This window comes from Barbus barbus, assembly GCF_936440315.1.
Source record: "Barbus barbus genome assembly, chromosome: 24".
NCBI lineage: Eukaryota > Metazoa > Chordata > Actinopteri > Cypriniformes > Cyprinidae > Barbus > Barbus barbus.
This window is the reverse complement of record NC_136752.1, coordinates 23,127,776-23,145,525: the sequence shown is the minus strand read 5'-3', so window position 1 is coordinate 23,145,525 and position 17,750 is coordinate 23,127,776. Positions and strand designations below refer to the sequence as shown.

The window sequence follows — 17,750 nt, the reverse complement described above, 5'->3', positions numbered from 1 at the left end:
AAAATATTTTGGTGTTTATTTGAAAGTTTAAAACCCTCTTAAATGAAAATAATAATTTGAATAATTATAATTACCCCCGTAAATAATTGTGTACCTGGAATTCATTTTCAAAAATGAAGGAAATACTCTTTGGCTAGACTAATAAAATTGACTGGACGTACACTTACATTTTTGCAATGTTTAAAGGGAGAAAAAAAAAGAAAGAATTAAGACAGACTTAGGCACAAAATATTTTATTGCGTTATTTATACGTACAGAAAAAAAATTTCAATAGAAGTGGAATGGCTTACAACACTGGAGGTCAGTTTGAAGCTGGTAAACAGATAACCCAGGGAAATCATACATATACAAAATAATTACAGAATACATCTCTGGAGAAAGAGAGAGAACTTAAGAGAAATATTTTTCCCTTATAATAATGCATATTGCTGCTAATGTAAAGTCTGAAATCCATTATTGAGATTTGATTCAGAATAACATAAGCAGGCCATAAAAACTCTGTACAAAGAATAAAAACAAACCACGTCAGCTCCAACTAGAAAACAAACATACAAATAAAAATAAGACATATGTAAATATTTCATTATTTTATTTTGTCAAGCGGGACCAAATAGACAAAGTAATTTTTTTAATAAATGCCATTGAAAAAATGTGCAACCCTCCCCTTTAGGTGAGAATGTAAACAAATCATTTGATTACCTAAATTTAAGTGCATCTCAGGTTGCTGTATGTGCATTTTGGCACTATTACTCTGATCAGGTTTATTAAAAAATGCATTAGATGACACGTAACAGTGGAAGTTCAGGAGAAGCACATATTTTACTCTCACTTTTGGTTTAATTTCTGCTAAAAGACCTCCATAATGTTCTTCAGTAATTGTTGGCAAATCAATCTGTTGTTGCCTCTCCTCAATCAGGCATGGCAGATAAACCAATGAAAAATAAATATACCTTATCTACATTTTAAAATTCAAGTATATAACAAAATGACAAACCTGATTGTGTTCCCCTCAGTTGCACTGTAGTGCTAAATACTAAAACCAATGATGAGGAAAATTATTCCTTTGGACTTAAAACTGAATTTTATATTAACAAAAGTCCCTTTTCAATACTTAATAAATTCCACCCATTTTTACACATCTATCAAGTAGACTGATACATAGATTGGCACTTCACAACTGTATCGCCTTCAAGACAAAAATGCCAAAACAACAAAGTAAATGTAGACTAAGCAACAGATGTGTTGTTTATGAGTAGAACTACAGCATTGCAGTAAACAATGTTGTTTGACCCAAATCCTATTTTGTGCTTGGGCTACTATTAAAGGTAGTAACATTTACGCACATTTTTAGCAAGGCTGCAGTATTAAAAGCAGGTTAAATTGAAGCAGGCGTATGGAAATGGTGCTTTCACTTAGTGTAAGATGTCAATTTGGTCAAGCACACCAAAAACACACGTATGCCATAAATGCTATACAAAGCAAATTAAGTCAAGACAACATGAAATCAGCTAACAAACATTGAATAAGTTCTGTGTTTGCAATCAATTATATATACTGTTGTATACAGTATAAACTGTATACTCATACTACTGAAAAACAGTAAAAGGGAGTTTGGTAGTATGCCATTGTAAACACACCCATGAAGAAACTGCGGTGTGCCCTTATTATTCCACTCTTATCAGTTCAAGTATTAATGAAAAATTCTCAAATTGTGATGGTCATGTGGGCACTTCAAGGAAAGCTAATGAGCAGGAATCTCCTATGTTTGGGGGTCCGTTGATGCTTTGACCTTTATTTGTAGCATGTAGTATTGCAAGATCGAGAGCAAGAGGCGGCTAAGACTTATGCTTATATAGGGCAGGGCAATGGGTCCACAATCATATATGAGATTAATGCATGCAGATATAGTCGCTCACATACAGGTCTTAATGAAATTCAGTAGTCCATCCCCTCATCACTTTCATACCAGTCTGAAGGAGCATCAGTCCCAAAGTAACGGTCCCCAAAATTACCTGCAAAACAATTGCTTTCGATTACGATATACTGTGTGCCTTTTTTGGGGGATTTTGTTAAAGGAGCAGTTAACCCAAAAATTTGAATTTGCTGAAACTCACATTTGGGCCATCCAAGATGAGTTTGTTTCTTCACTGAAACAGAATTGGAGAAGTTTGCTGACAAATGGATGCTCTGCAGTGAATGGGTGCCGTCAGAATTAAGGCCTTTCCACACTGAGCGCGAAAAAGCGAAACGAATTTCGGACACGACGACGCGCTGGAATCAAACAACAGCTTCCTATGGATGCTTCCAGACAGACCGCGAACATTCGCGCACCGAATTATTTTTTTTTTCGTACAGTCCGACGAATCTTTTCAGTTTAGCAAAGCGAAAACATGGGCCGTCCAATAAGATTTGAGCTAGGATCACGTGACTAGAGCAGCTGCTGTTGCACGAAAGGGTGAGAATGGTGGCGCTGTTTCAAAATCCAGTGTAAACAAACAAAGAAGAAGAGTATCTGGGGGATAAGAGAGTGGATGTTGAGTTCTTGTTATCGTTGGTATTTGAGAACAGATTTATTCTCGCATGTTCTTCATACAGAATATAATTTCTAATAATTCTCCACTGAATCATGTGATCTGTTGAGCACCGTCCGTTTTCTTCCACGTGCGCGAGTGTTATGAGTCGTTCACTCTAGATCTTCCGTATTAAAAAATAAAATAGAGTGAAACATTTTTCTACACATGAAATATGAATGTAAATACATGATTATGAGGATATATTTTCTGTATGTGTTTTGTATGCAGCTCATGGTATTTTTTATAGCAATAAAGGATGCTTATGACTAATATTAACAGTGTAGCGTTATTAAACATACAAAGAGTGCATGTGTCTGCTTATTATTATAGAATCAAAATCAACTATAAATCATAATCCGAAGTCATTACAAGCACTCGATGATGGTTTAAAGTGGGTAAGCAAATACATTAATAATTAAATACATTTTCAAGTGTAGCTTGATGCTAATTGTACTTCTAATTATATTTTAGGATGTAGCCTATTCTTGTAAGCATTATAGATAGCTTGTGTTTCTGGTGTAGAACCAAACTTTGTTTATCTTAATTTAGATGTTAAATCCATATACGCAGATACATATCTGAGGAACAATGCATAGTTGTTCGGCGCCCCCTAGCATGCAGGAGTGAATTAGCACAAGGCGAACATTCGTTTCGCGCTCTGTGTGAAAGTAACGTTCGCGGGCGTTTCGCCTCGCTTTTTCGCATCGCGCTCAATGTGGAAAGGCCATTAGAGTTCAAAAAGCTGATAAAAACATGACAATAATCCACAAGTAATCCACATAGATCCAGTTAATCAATTTTAGCTTCATACCATTGCTTCCAGCTAAAATACAAGCCCTCTCTATTCATAATACTGCTTTCTCATCTCTGAATCGGGAGAGAAATATGCACAGATCAATCACCAGTTACTAGAGAAAACCACTCAAAACAGTTTTACATATGTTGGTGGATTTTGATGTGGAAGGACAACAGGGAATGGATTTTTTCAGGGATTATGGATTATTGTGATGTTTTTATCATCTGTTTGGATTCTCATTCTGACGGCACCCATGCACTGAAGAGTGTCCACTGGTGAGCAAGTGATGTAATGCTACATTTCTCCAAATCTATTCCGATAAAGAAACAAAGTCATCTAAATCTTGGATGGTCTGAAGTTGAGTACGTTTTAATTTTTGTGTGAACTATTCCTTTAATTAAACTGCTCTTACCAATCCCTGGAATGATGTGAAATTCATCGTTGACGTTCTTGTCCACGGCAGTGGTGATGATGCGCACTTTGGGAAAGGCATAGGCCACTGAGTGGACGCCCATCTCCGCCATGAGCAGAGAGAGCAGGAAGATCTTATCCTCCTGGACATCATGATCCTGGAACAGACGAGTTTGTGAATCACCCTGATTTAAACCTGTCTGAGCACTAGCTAATGTAGATATCAAGGTCTGGAAAAACAATATATAAAAATAAACAATAAATAGATAAATAAATATAAAATAATGAAATATAAAGTATATCACCAAGTTAGAATGGTGTCTGTAATGCAATGAAACATTATTGAAATAAATTAATAATTTTGTATGTAATTGTAACGTTATATAATATAATATAGAGTATAAATTTAATAAACACCTGGAGGAACCATAAAGTGCAACGCATCTATATATTTCCAAGTAGCCATGTTGTTAACAGATAGAAGTACTGAACCAAGGCCAGAGAGACAACCATATCTTATGTGAACTTTGCTTCAAAAAAAGAGCAATTTGGTTAGGATTGTTTTTTTTGCAAGAGAGGTCAAAGGTCATGTAGAAATGTGGGTGTTATCTGAAACAGACCTTACAAGACAAGATCAGTTCCAGGGCTCCTATCACTCGTATTACAGATTCAGCATAGTGAGATGTTGACATTTAGTTTACACATCTTAAAAGGATCCAAAATCTACTCCACAATGGCCAGAAAGTATAAAAAGAAATGTGCACAATTGGTCAACTTACTTCAAATGAAATAAATAGGACCTGTCTGCTAAGGTGACTTACAAGCAAGACTCTGACAGCCATAAGAGCTGCTGCTCCTGTAGACACAGTGCTATCCATCAGGATAACATAGTCCTCACTGATGTCCTTGGGCAGACGAAGGTAATGGAGCTGAGGAGGAAATTAGACCGTAATAAGACAAATTCATAGACTAAGCAATGATTTATATAACAATACTGTGCAGAAAACACTAAACTTCAAAATCAGATATATATTTATTTAACTGAAACAGACAGTCTGAACTAATTTCTGTAAATAAAGTTAATCAAATTTGTGTCAATTTATATCGCTGCAAAATCGGTACAAAATATTAGAAATATATATTTTAACACACTGTCATAAACCGTGTTATTTTTTGCTGAGAAAAAAAACTATAAGCATACTACAAAAATGACCAAAAATTAAAGCGAAAATATAATATTAATAAGCACATAACAAAATTGCTAAAACTTAAATAGAACTGATAATATATAACTAAAAGCTAATTTAAAATACTGAATAAATGATATAATAGTACATATAAAAATACTAAAATAACACTAGTCGTAAGCAGTACAAAACTGCACTTAATGCAATGTGAACATACAGCTAGAGGGAGCTGTACGCAATACTCTTACAAAAAAAATACCTGCAAACCGACATCAATCAGAACAGAGCTGTTGAGTTTATCATGTGCATCATGACACATGTTATATGTCAGGTGAGAAGAGGCACAGATATCAAATCTGGCAAAGTACAACGGTGAAACAGACCGTGACCTGACTAGTAGGCAAAGAGTAAATCATACGTGCCATCTCACCAAGGCTGAGAGCACAAGGAAACATGACAACACGGACAACTTTTTGATCAGAGCTTGTTTATAGATGTGTCTGTCAGTTGAATGGGTGAAGATGTGATACCTCAGGCTCTCCTGTGTCATGATTAGTCTGAATGAGGATCTTTCCGAGCCGAATGTCCTTACAAACAGCCATCAAGGCCTGTTCCATGGTCTCTCCTGCCCGTAGAATGGACACACCAGTGATCTATCAAACGAACAAACAAGGAGCACAGCTGTAAAGTCCTGCCATACGGATAATAGCGATACCTATGGAGACGTGTTTCTGCCATGGAATTAAAAAAAATAATGTAACTGTGATTATTTCACAATACAGACTTTTTTCAATACAGTTTATTTCTCACAATTCAAACTTTTTCCTCAGAAAACGGGGGGGTTGTGAGATGTAAACTTGGAATTTACGAGAAAATCTGAATTAAAATTAAATTAAATTAAAATGAAAATGTTATTGCAAACTTATTACAGTTTGACTTTTTTCTCACAACTCTGCATTTGTATCTTGCAATTATTTTCCTTAGAATTGTGAGAAAAAAAGTGTGAATAGTGAGATATAAACAGAATTGTGAGAAAAAGTCTGAATTGCAAGATACAAATGCAGAATTGTGAGAAAAAAAGTCAAACTGTAATAAGTTTGCAATAATATTTTAAATTATTATTTTTTAATTCTGTGGTGAATACAGGCTTCCATAGAAAGATAACTAACCTGACCAGGCAAAAAAAAAAGAAAAAAAGAAAAAAAGCACTTAACACATTTTAATCTTTCAATAAACAAACCCTTTTCCCACTCAGCCTCTTCCCTTCATATACAGTTCCTTGAGGAGTTTCAACAGACACCGGCTAAAAAGAGAAGACGAAATAAGAATCAATGATCAATAAAAAAAAAAGAAAAATTACATAAAACAAGTGCTATAATCTTGAATGAAGACTTGCTTCACTTCGCACAATAAAAATTTAATTTGTCCATGGCCCCCATGGCAAGCTGCTTGACACTCGCATGTATCACTGTATTATGACCAATAACCAGAGCTCATAACATCAAGTAAAAAAAAATCGTAGTTGGTCATTAATGGCAGTCCACTCACCTTCAGCGGCAGGAAGGACAGGGCATGCTCTATGAGAAGCCTCATTAATCTTTTTGAATAGAAAATAAATTCATCCCGACTGGTTTCTTTATTCCTGAGGGCACAGGGGACACAGTCAATAATACACAACGGAGATGATGTGGGTTTTGGAAGAGAGTATGATACTGTGCACAGAAACCACTGGTCTGAGAGTTTAGATAAAGTGAGAAAACAATCCTTATTTTATTTTAATTACCCAATTACAAATCAGTGGCCCAAAAACTACAAACACAACTCAATGTTCTTTAACAGAAATTATGGTAAACATATACAGTATTGTAATATATACAGTGCCCTCCATAAGTATTGGAACAGCAAAGACAAAATTGCTCTGTTGGCTGTGGAGTCAAGACATTTGAAAATATGACTAAAAGATAAATGAGACAAAACTACAGAATGTCACATTTTATTATTGGGTTATTCAACACATGTTTTACCAGTTAAGAAGTTCAGCACTTTTAGAGTTCATCCCACTCATTGATGTGAGCATAAGTATTGGGACAGTTGAACATAAGGCAGATATAAAAGATTAAAAGCTATTATTTAGTTGCAGATCCCTTGCGCACAATCACAGCAGTGAGTCTGTGACCCATAGACATCACCAGACTCTTGGTCTCATGCTTTGAAATACTTTTCCCAGCCTTTAATGCAGCCAATCCCAATTGTTGCTTGTTTTGGGGAGTTTCTGCCTTTACTCTCCTCTTCAGCTGGTGAAATTCATGTTCAATCAGATTTAAATCTGGAGATTGACTTGGGCAATCTAAGACTTTACATTTCTTTGCCCTTATAAATTCCTTGACTGAACTGGCAGGGTGTTTTGGGTCATTGTCCTGATGCAATATGAAGCACTTCCAAATGAATCTGGTGGCATTTTCTTGAATATTGGTAGGCAAGATGGTTTTGTACATTAAGATGGTTTTGACATTAAGTCATACAGCCATACATGCCCATGCCATGACACCACCTCCACCATGCTTTACAGATGAGGCTGTATACTTGGGATCATTTGCAGTTCCCTTGTTTTCGCCACATTTTTGCTTTCCCATCACTTAGATAAAGGTTCATCTTTGTCTCATCGGTCCATAAACACAGTTCCAAAACTCTTCTGGCTCACCTTTGTGCTTTTTTGCAAACTCTAATCTTGCCTTTCTATTTTTGGTGCTGGTCAGAGGTTTGCATCTTGCTGTGTAGCATCTGTAATTCTGTGTCAAAGTCTCCTGAGGACAGTAGATTGTCAGAGCATCACCCCAGCTTTCTGGAAGTTGTTGGTGATTTTACAGACATGTCTTTTAGGGTTCATTTTCACAGCTTTTATGATTTGTCTGTCATCAACTACTGTTGTTTTCTCAGCCGATCAGGAAATTGTTAGTTGCTGGTGTCGCTGGTGGTTTCCAAACTCTTGATTTCTCCATGCCTTTGTTTTTGCTATAGCTCTAATTGTCTTCCTCTTTTCTTTTAGCATCCAAATTGTTTGCTTTTCTCTCAAAGTCAGCTCCCTCATCTTCATCCTGGTTTGTGTGTCATCATTGAATGCAAGATTCAGAATACAGAAGTAATGGATATAACTGATATGACACATTCCCTGCTTTTAATATCTGAAGAATTAATGCAACAGGACACAGCTGATCACTTAGAAAGACCCGTGAGGCAACTGTTCCACTACTTATGCTCACATCAGGGGGATGAAACTCTAAAAGTGCTGAACTTCTTAGCTGGTAAAACATCTATGAGTTGAATCACCCAATAATAAAATGAGACATTCTGTAGTTTTGTCTCATATTCATCTTTTAATCATATTTGTAAATGTCTTGACTCCACAACCAACAGAGCAATTTTGTCTTTACTGTTCCAATACTTTTGGAAGGCACTGTATATTTTTTTATCTGAGCTGCAAGCAAGCAGTTCGCTAACGTGCTGATATGACAGTGAAATTATGCCAATTTGTCGTTCTATTATGTTGTCTGTTAGGTCCATATTAAACATGCAGGACAGTATAATTTACAACACATGATTCTTATCAGCATATTCTTTTAAATGAATCACTCAAAAAGATTCATAAAAATATTGAATCCAACAGATGGATCCTTAACTGAATGAACTGAATCAACACCAGTCACACTTACTGAGCTGCAAATTCTTACTTTTAGTAAAATGTCTAACACAAAATAAATGTGTTTTGTAATAAGTAGCATTTGTGAATAGATACACACATCTACAGCAGTTTTTTATCAAAATAAATTATATTCAATTATGTTTTAATATAAAAAACATTAAACCATAAATTGAATCTTTAAAAATTTAAATGTGTTAAATGTAGAAAAAAGTAAGTAAATGCACTACCAAGTTTCAGGTCAGTTCTTAAAAGGGTCATATGATGCGATTTCAAGTTTTCCTTTCTCTTTGGAGTGTTACAAGCTGTTCGTGCATAGAGGAGATCCCTAAAGTTGCAAAGACTAAAGTCTCAAACCCAAAGAGATATTCTCTATAAAAGTTAAGACTAGTCCACACCCACCTAAAACGGCTCATTCAAATACGACCCCACATGTCTACGTCACAATGTTCACGTGAAAGAAGGCATGGTTTCAGTAACCGCAGTAGTGTTGATGCAGCCATGTCAGGGAGACGCTGTGTGTTTCTATGCGAAAGCACAAGCTCTTTATTTGGCCTTCCGAAAGTAGATGCAATTAGGAATCATTGGTTAAGATTTGTTTACAACACAACCTAAATGTTTGAATTTGTGCAATGCATTTTATGGACGACAGTTGCGTGAACCTAGTAGAGTACAAGGGCTGGCTGTACACAAAGGGTATTTCTAAAAAAGGGTCAATTCCGACTTTGCGATGACAATCTGGCGCTTCTGAATCAGCGACTGTAAGTATGTTTTGTTATGAGTTCAAGTATTTGCTATTGACTGTTCAAGTCAAGTCTCTGTTCCCCTTTCGTGCTTGAACTGATCAAACTTGAAAGCTGAAGCTCGCGATTATGATAAGGGGCGTTACATTTCCGATGAGTGCTTGTAGTGTTCGGCCAATCACAATGCACTGGGTCAGTTGGCCAATCAGAGCAGACTGCACTTGTTGGAAGGAGGAGCTTTTTGGAAAACGACGCGTTTGAGAGAGGCGGGGCATAGAGGAGCTACAATAATGTACAGTATTTGAAAAATAATGTGTTTTTTGAACATTAAAACATGTCAACATATTCTGTTACACCAAATACACAAAATAATGATCTTTAAAATAGCATCATATGACCCCTTTAAGGTTTTAAGTCACCAAGCCTGCATTTATTTGATCAAAATTATAAGAACTGTAATATTGTGAAATATTATTATAATTTAAAATTGATTTCTACTTTAAAATGTAATTTATGCCTTTGCTGGTGTAACATTGCTGATTATTATGAATTGAGATGAACGTTAAAACAGCTATGTTGTTGCAGTTTTTCAGGATTCTTTGATGAACAAAGTATAAAAAACAGCATTTGTTTGTTTTTCAATTAAATGCATCATTGCTGAATAAAAGTATTGAATACTTTTGAATGGTAGTGGAAATAAATCAGTAAAATGTTACAGTAAAAAAAACAAAAAAAACAATAGTGTGTGTGGTAATTAAGTATTTAAGTATTCATAACAACAGCCATTTCAGTAGCCATTACTCCAGTCATCAGTGTCAAAATGATCCTTCAGAAATCATTCTAATATATTCCTTATCAATATCAAAGTTGAAAACAGCTGCTTAATATTTTCTTTTGATCAGTTTAATGTGTCCATGCTGAATAAAATAATTTCTTTACATGGTAGAGCTTGTTTTGATTTTTTTCTTTGAACGGTAGTGCAAAAAAATAACAAAAAAAAACTTTACAATAAAAACACCAATAGTGTGTGTGTGTAAAAAGTATTCATAACAGCAGTGAGGTCATACCTGATAATAGTGTGCATTCCTCTGACCTGTGGGGTGCTCTCCATGACACTCAGGGTTTTGGGTAAAGGTTGACCCTGATGGGCAGATGCCAGGGCTGATCTATATAGCACATGGATATGAGACGTAAACATTCCACAAGTTGCACACAAAACCAAACTTTTTGTTCATGGAAAATAGACAAATATAACATTATTTGACTTTTTCCCAGTGCGAATATGGTTTGAAGAGCTGATGTGAGTTTGAAGTGTTATGGTAGCAGGTCAAGATAGAGTCAAGGCCCATTCACTTCAAGTCAGGATTTCCATTATGAATACATTTTAAAATAAAACAATTGCATAATTTACACAAATGAACCACTTTCATCCCAAAAACAAACCTCCCTGACCAATAAGATATTGACTTGGGTTATGTGTTGACAACCTGTTAATATCGTAGGGTTCTACATACAAGTGTGTGCATCATCAGCGTGAACTATCAGACTTGGTGTGAACAGGCCTTTAAATTAGAAGTAGACAGAAGTGAGGGTTTTGCAACTAAAGATCTGATGCACAAGCATTAAAGAAACGGCTCTCCTAAAAATTACAATTGTCATTTCATTCCAAACATGTATGACTTTCTTTCAGACCAAAAAAAAACCTTAGGCATGATGCTTTTTCACATTGTAAAAAACTCTTTTTGCATATCACAGAAGAAAGAAAAAAGTCATACTTGAGGCAGTGTAAATGACAGTTCTAATTTTAGGGTAAACCATTTCTTTAAACAGTGAAACAATGTGATATTAAATAAAACTAACAAGATGGTTATGGACTCTGAACTCTGTTCGTTTATAATATTGTAATTGTGAAAATCTAAGCAAAGACTGAGAGAGTCACCACTGCCCTCTATAGTGTACAACCTACATTATTGACTGATTTGAGACATTTAATATATTTGGCTGCTAAATGTCCTTCATTGTGGCTGCCTGTTTCCCCAATCTTCAGCCATGTGTGTGTCCGTGTCCTAACCAGTGTGACGCGACAAGCACTTTGCCTAAAACACTCCACAGCATGACATGATGACAACTAATCAGAAGGATATGTACACAGATTTTGGACCAATCAGATTTCTACCTATGCAAGACCACAAAAATAAAAACCGAGTAATGGACAAAATGTCTTGTCGCTGGTTAGGACACTGTGATGAACTGACAGTGTGAATGTTATTAGCTCACTCTGAAAGTTAAACATACACAAGCTTTAAAAAAAATAAAACAATAATAGTAGTAAAAAAAAAAAAAAAAAAAAAAAAAGAGCAGAACGTGTTTTATCAAGTAAGGAAGGATTTCGGAAGAAGAAGAAAAATGAGAACAATAAACAAATAAAATGAAGAAAACAGAACAGAAAAAAAAGAAAAGGTGAGAGGATGCAATAATTTATCCTCACATATCCCAGCGGAGTTTCCTCTGCAGAAGGAATAAATGGTCATTGGGAGACAATGATGATGAGACAGAGAAAAGAGAGGGGGAGGGGGAGAAAAGAACAGGACCTGATTAAAGTCTATACAGAACAGACGGACACATCACAGCCAAGATGAGCTCGGGTCTGGGTAGTATGTCAGTGGTTTTCAGCTGAGGTGCTGTTGCCAGTCTAAAATGATAAAAAGAGAACAAATGTCTCAATACTGAGTTTCTCAATTCTGCATTATCAGAGGATTTCACAGGCTGCACAGTATCTGAAGAGCAAAACCACTGAAATAGGCCCATCCCTGTGTTAGCAACAGCATCAAAATAACACAGTGGAGGCGGAGACAAAAGGTACACAGTGAAGCTATGGTGTTTTTTGGCTCGCAAAGCTTATTTATAAATATATTCTGTCTTCACATCAATTTCGTGCAATTCATTCAGGTCCTTAATATTGCGTCCACTCAAACGTTTTGCTTTGTAGATAATTTCGGCCAAAATATTAAAATTAAAATCAAAATAAGCACTACCGTTCAAAGAAATTAATACTTTTACTCACAAGGACAGATCACAGATCAAATCAGCACAACTGTTTTTAAAATTGATAATATATGACCCTGGACCACAAAACCAGTCTTAAGTCGCTGGGATATATTTGTAGCAATAGCCAAAAATACATTGTTTGGGTCAAAATTATAAATTTTTCCTTTTATGCCAAAATTCATTAGGATATTAAGTAAAGATCATGTTCCATGAAGATATTTTGTAAATTTCTTACCGTAAATATATCAAAACTTCATTTTTGATTAGTAATATGCATTGCTAAGAGCTTCATTTAGACAACTTTAAAGGTGATTTTCTCATTTTTATTATACAATATTTGCACCCTCAGATTCCAGATTTTCAAATTGTTGTATCTCGGCCAAATATTGTCCTACCATATAGCAATGGAAAGCTTATTTATTCAGCATTTAAAAAATTGACACGTAAGACTGGTTTTGTGGTCCAGGGTCACATATTAGAATGCTTTCTAAAGAATTACATAAGCATTTAAAATAGAAAAATAGTTATTTTAAATTGCAATAATATTTCACACTATTACTAGTTTTTTTTCAGCAAATAGATGCAGTCTTGCTGAGCATAAGAGACTGTACCATAAAAATCATACCACCCCCCAAAACTTTTGAACGGTAGTGTATTAGCTGTTTAAATTACAGCTGTGACTTTGGACCAATGAAATTTGAATGTGGGCGGGACTGTGCATCCATTTATACTGCCTTAACAACACTAAACATTCAATTTGTTTAGTGTAGACTATAGCCAGAGCTACGCTTTTGTCTCCATTTGCATCTCTGCAGGTTTGAGGAAAAGAGAGGAGAGATGAAGCACAGGTTTAAAGAATCAAGGAAAGAGATATGGAAGGAAATGAGGGGAAAAGCAGCCATACCTCACTGTGATTTCACGCTGGGATGGTTAGAGCAATCGGTTGAAGGTTTAGCAAGTATTTCATTACAAACACACATAGGGAGGAGAGGAATAAAAAAAGAAAAGAAAAAAAGACAAACTCATGAAATGAGATATCCACTCAGAAAAGCCATTCCAAACAGTCAGCCCTCACCCTCTCCATGGTATACTGGGACAATATTTCATGGCACTATCAGCTACCCTTACTCCCTATATTTAACCCGATACAATCACATTCTTGCAGTTTTACACAATATACATTATGCTTCTCATATTTCCATCACTAAAAAGACTATGTTTCAGCCTGATTTAAAAGTCTTTATCAGTGCCACTGTTTAACTGTGGAATCATGGGGTTGTTTAGATACCACATATATAGACACTACATTTTCCCTTGCTTTAGTCACAACAGGTTTTTTTTTTTTTTCATTTTAATTAAAATAGGGAGGGGCGGTTTTAAATTGGTTCAAATCTTTCCTAACAAATAGAACTTTCTCAGTTAAAATAGGAAATTTCTCTTCCTCTTTACGCAAGCTAACCTGTGGTGTACCTCAGGGGTCTGTTCATGCACCTACTCTCTTTTCTCTCTATCTACTTCCCTTGGGGTCCATCTTTCTTTCCATTGTTACGCTGATGATATGCAAATCTATCTGCCTTTGACCACGGAAAAAAGCATGTTCTTAATAGTTTATCAGCGTGTCATGGCTCCTGGCTCTCAAAAAATTGTTTTTGGCCCCTCTGAAACTAGAACAAAATATACCTAATCTTGAGTTCATAAATTTTATTGATTGTGTTTCTTGTGTATCTATATTGTAATTATTGTACAGCACTTTGGTCGGCTGGCGGCCGTTAGTAAATGTGCTTTAGAAATAAACTTGAACTTGAACTAAATTCTTTTTTTCTTTTTAAATAAATAAATAAAAGTAAAAAAGTGTTTGAATTAGGGAAAATCTTCTGAATTAATAAATAAAATATATAATTCATTTTAAAAGTAATACATTTATTAATTAATATATTAACAATTTGTTATGTTATAATAGTAATATGTATGTGTATACACACACACACACGATTCAATAATATTTTAAATAAATAAATAAGTAAATAAGGTAGATAGCTTTAATGTAATTATCATTTAAATTAATCAATTTCTTAAACCAAGTTCAAATGTAATTGGCTGCTACCTAATCCGTCATGTTAGCAAGTACAAGGTTTATCTTTTTTCTCTCATAAAGCAAAAAATATCAATACCATCATTACCATCACACAAAATATTAAAAACCCACACATCACACGTTATACAAAACAAAGTTTCAAAAGTGCCCCTAATTGAGGTATCGTTATGAAAAAAAAAAAAAAAAAAAAAAACTGCAGTACTTTGAAGATTTTTCAGTCAAAGTACTCACTGGGCCTAACACCGAAAATCTTTCAAATCTGACCTCTGTGATGAGAAAGCCAATGTGCCCTGTGGCTTTAGAGCATGATATCTTTTGCACAAAAGCAGACGGTTCATTAATCCTAAAGATCATTCCTCACTTTGACTGATCGAGTGAAAAAAGAAAAGTATTTTCCATCTCAGGATAATTCATGACTTTATTCAGCCAGCCAGGCACAGAAAATGATTACATTTCAAAGAGGCTCTAAACCTTTTTTGTGGAATACATCTGTCAGCAATGCATGCACATAAACCTCACTCAGCAAACGTTCATTAGTGTTAACATCTTTGTCTTTCTAGTAATTACCTTGGTAGGCAACATGAAATCAAAACTGACTACACATTTGCTTGTCTCCTGGTTTCTCAGCATATTGTCTGAATCATCAGAGCATATTATTCCAAAGAAAAAAAAGCGGATCACGTTAAATTGACAATCGGGATGGATCATTTTATGGTATGAAATGCCCACAGATCCAATCAATTCCCAATGGAAATGTCATCATTTCAATCTTAATTTTTTTATGAATATTGTGCTAGAAATTACATTTGCAAATTAATTTTATAATACTATAAAGGAGAAAATGGACTGTAAAATAAATATCAAGATTACTGGCCTTGCCTTTTCATGTTTGAACCAATGCGCATACCATTTAAAACTAAATATCTTGTGTCGTATGACCACCAGAGGGCAAAATACTTTACATTTAAATACATGCATGCAACATTTGTGTGCATATTAAGAGCATGTGGTTTATCTAGCAGGAATACAGCATGCACGTTGGCCATTCTCAGCACTTCATTATGCACAGACCAACTAATCATCCTCTCTGTCAAACAGATGAGAATGAGGAAGCATTTTTATTACATACCTTTTCCAGCTGACTGTGAACATGCTGAACAATCAGATCCAAGGCTACGAAGTTTTCTCCACCTGGAGAAACAATGGAAGGGGACTGTTATAATATAGCACATAATTCCATAATTTTGAGTAGAAAAAAATCTGAATAAACTAGAGAGCTTTCAGAGTAATTGTTTACTGCCGTACCAGCATTAAAAAGGGATAGTTCACCCAAAAATGAAAATTCTGTCATCATTTACTCACCCTCAAGTAGTTCCAAACCTGTATGAATTTCTTTGTTCTGCAGAACACAAAGGAAGATATTTTGAAGAAAGTTTGTAACCAGGCTGTTTTGGGCCACCATTGACTTCCACAGTAGGAAAAAAAATACTATGGAAGTCAATGGTGTGGTGGTTTCCCACATTCTTCAGAATATCTTCCTTTGTGTTCAGCAAAACGAAGACATTCATACAGGCTTGGAACTACCTGAGGGCGAGTAAATGATGACAATTTTAATTTTTAGGTGAACTATCCCTTTAAGGGCTATTACAACTGTATAAGTTCTTTCAGTTATTTATACAGAAATGTTAAAAAAATTCCCAGGTGAAACATTGAATCATCCATTAATGAAATTTCTGAATATAAACGTTGCTTAACAATATTATATTATCTTATAATTAGTGCTGTCTAAATGATTAATCGCATCCAAAATAAAAGTTTTTGTTTACATAATATATGAGTGTTCAGTGTTTATTTATTATGTATATAGAAATACACAAACATGCATGTATACATTTAAGAAAAATATGTTATGTTTCTATATTAAATATATTTATATATAATATAAAATATAATAATATATACATGTAAATATTTTCAAAATATATACTGTATGTGTGTATTTATATATACATAATAAATAAACATACGATTTATGCGATTAATCGCGATTAATGATTTGACAGCACTACTTATAATATATAAGACAGACAGTCCAGTAAAATATGCTTAATAGTCTGATATCTTACAAAATGTTTGGCAGTTTTGACATTTTCCAACTTCACATACCTCTTGGGACCACAATATCTGCAACCTGCACAGTGGGTTCGATGTACTGCTCAAACGCTGGCTTGACAAATTTGTTGTACTGTTTAATGACACCTGCAATGTCACGCCCTCTATTCGTGATGTCCCTCTTTAGGCGCCTGACTAGCCGGATGTCTGAGTCTGTGTCTACAAACACCTTCATGTCTAGGAGCTGAAGCACACAAAAACAGAAATACAACTAAATGTCAAAAAACTGAAAACGTGATACATTAGGGCTGCAACAAACAAATATTTTGACAATTACAATGACAAATGCAACCAAGTCACATTTGAATATTTTGAAGGGCTTAATATAAAGTGCTTAATATACAGTGTTGGAGAAAGTTACTTTTAAAAGTAATGCATTACAATATTGCGTTACTCCCTAAAAAAGTAACTAATCACGTTACTTAGCTACTTTTTATGGTAAGTAATGTGTTACGTTACTTTTGCGTTACTTTTTAAATATGAGCAGGGCTTGATTGTTTTTAGTGAAGTGACATACTGCCAAGTATGGTGACCCATACTCAGAATTTGTGCTCTGCATTTAACCCATCCAACGTGCACGCACACACAGCAGTGAACACACACCAGGGCTCCAAACTGCGACTAAAATGGTCGCATTTGCGACCAAAAATATTGATTTGCGAGTGAAGTTTTTGCTGAGGTCGCCACTGGCGACTATATATAATTTGCATGAAAGGACTTTTTTCCCGATTGTTTTGCGCTCACATCTTTTGTTATGTTCACGTATTAAACTTACATAAGACGATGCGCATCAAAGTTTTACTGGAAAAGAGTTTCAAACAGTCCTCGTCTCTGCCCCACACAGTCTGCTGAACGCAGTGAGAGAGACCTGAAAGAGCCTGTTTACACCTGGTCACTTCATGCATTTTCTCTGATCGGATATCTATATGATTTGTTAAAACGTTTCCCCATTTACACTTGGCCACATAAATGTGTCTTCGCAAAACGGATATAAATCCGTTCTTCAATTCCCGCTTCATATGCAAATA

At 35.1% G+C, this 17,750-nt stretch overlaps 1 pseudogene across 1 annotated transcript in view; it reads right to left on the bottom strand.

Moving 5' to 3' along the window:
* Positions 1-218: 218 nt before the first annotated feature.
* The window catches only part of LOC306844362 (uridine-cytidine kinase-like 1), a 29,871-nt pseudogene continuing 12,339 nt past the window's right edge, over positions 219-17,750 (bottom strand). The window contains exons 6-15 of the transcript XR_013785986.1: positions 16,717-16,906; positions 15,680-15,741; positions 11,896-11,915; positions 10,475-10,573; positions 6,516-6,609; positions 6,208-6,270; positions 5,498-5,620; positions 4,602-4,709; positions 3,782-3,938; positions 219-2,012 (exon numbers count right to left, since the gene is read on the bottom strand). The product of XR_013785986.1 is annotated as a uridine-cytidine kinase-like 1 (transcript). The remainder of the gene's footprint in view (positions 2,013-3,781; positions 3,939-4,601; positions 4,710-5,497; positions 5,621-6,207; positions 6,271-6,515; positions 6,610-10,474; positions 10,574-11,895; positions 11,916-15,679; positions 15,742-16,716; positions 16,907-17,750) is intronic.